This window comes from Limulus polyphemus, unplaced genomic scaffold (assembly GCF_000517525.1).
Source record: "Limulus polyphemus unplaced genomic scaffold, Limulus_polyphemus-2.1.2 Scaffold1128, whole genome shotgun sequence".
Taxonomy (NCBI): domain Eukaryota; kingdom Metazoa; phylum Arthropoda; class Merostomata; order Xiphosura; family Limulidae; genus Limulus; species Limulus polyphemus.
This window is the reverse complement of record NW_013666738.1, coordinates 191,648-193,394: the sequence shown is the minus strand read 5'-3', so window position 1 is coordinate 193,394 and position 1,747 is coordinate 191,648. Positions and strand designations below refer to the sequence as shown.

The window sequence follows — 1,747 nt, the reverse complement described above, 5'->3', positions numbered from 1 at the left end:
ACTAAAACTGGTTTATTCTTTCCGAATACAACTTTACGATACACTTAATTTCAAGAGTCGCGCTATAACAATCACTATAACAACGAATGTGCTCAACTTCAAGAATACTCTCTGACTGCAGTTCAATTACTCACTACCTACGCATTATCCCGTCACGTTGTCACCATCTTATATATACCAGCTACCCCCAATCTAGTAAATGCTAGGGCATTCACGAAGGAACAGGATATTTCTAGAAAACGTGGCGTGACATTAATCACGTGACCTTGCTGACGCAACAGTATAATACGTCTTAAGGATGATAAAAAGCCCTTATTGGATTTGGAAATGCACTGATTTAGCTATAACAAAATCAAGAAAAGGGAAAAGAATAGGAGTATATTTGTAAGGACAACCACATATTATATGATAGCTGTAAAATCAAACTAATTGAAGCGTATTATCAATCAATTTTATTAAGCAACAGGATATGAACAATCCTGGATTCAGTGAGCTGCTAACTCACAGAAGATCATTATAATGCAAACAGCATTACACGTAAGGATGTAATAATTCATGTTCTTATGATTTAATGACACTTCTGGCGTAACAATGACGAGAACGAGCGATGTATGAGGTCAATGCATTATGTATATCCTTACAAGATGCATGAAGACTATGTATGTAAATAAATATTTAGTCTACATTAGCTGGAATAAGAGATTACTATTTAATTTAAATGATAAATATTTTTAAGTATTTTAACAATTATAATATTCAATTATTTATGTTGTTATCTGCTAGATTCATAGTCCAATATCAGTTTGAAAGCGCCATCTACGGAAAAACACAAATTACATATTTGTCACATGATTATACTTAAGACTGTTATGACGTTATTTTACTTATCAAACGTCCCGTGTTTTTGTTACGCAATTTGTCATTTTAACCATTAGTCACATATATAACGAAATAGAGGTAAAATAACGTAGTCAAACGTTTCACTTCAACTTTAAGTTGCAGTTTATGAACAAGGTCTAAATTAGTAACAGGTAACATTCTTATTTATTTCACTTCCAAAAGTTATGTTTTAATTTCACTTTTATTTCAACGTCAACTTCAACATGTATGATGTAATGTATAACTATAACTAGTAATCGTATAGTACTAATAGTAATAGGGAAATTAAGCTAATATGATGAAGACAGTAATATATTACAACAGGCGCTTTTAAAATCTCTAAGAAATCTTGCAAATGTAATGACGTGATACTAAACTGCTACTATAACTAATGATAATAGTAGTACTATTACTTTATAGGTGAGTGATGTCTGTGCTGTATAATAATAGCCTTCAGTTTTTTTTGTTTTTTTTTTGTAAAGTACAACTTCATAGTAAGTGCATGTGTAAAAAACAGTTATTTAGAATAATGACAGGTAATTCGGTGTTGATTAATGGTATTTGTTAATTATTTAATCAGTGGGCTTATCAATCAATTAACAGAACATATAACATAATGTTTTGGGACAACATGGGACCTATTGGTCCATCTCGGCTGTTCCATCCTCAAAACTAAATTAAAATGATTGAAATAAATAAATAAAAAAAATTAAACCCAGCCCTTTTCATTCATATACTTATCAAGCTTTTCGTTAAACTCACTTAAATTTACTGCCTCTACAACATCTGAAGGCAACCCATTCCAAAGGCTAACCACTCTGTTAGAAAAATAAAACTGTCTGAGCTGGAGATGTCTCCTATCTTGCCA

At 31.4% G+C, this 1,747-nt stretch overlaps 1 protein-coding gene across 2 annotated transcripts in view; it reads left to right on the top strand.

Moving 5' to 3' along the window:
- The first annotated feature begins 853 nt into the window (after positions 1-853).
- LOC106462264 (syntenin-1-like) overlaps positions 854-1,747 on the top strand; it is a 16,981-nt gene continuing 16,087 nt past the window's right edge. The window contains exon 1 of one of the 2 annotated variants that reach the window (XM_013922164.2): positions 854-1,031. The gene's annotated coding sequence lies outside the window, so the exon portion shown is untranslated. The remainder of the gene's footprint in view (positions 1,032-1,747) is intronic. The other variant, XM_022389458.1, reaches the window with a different exon arrangement.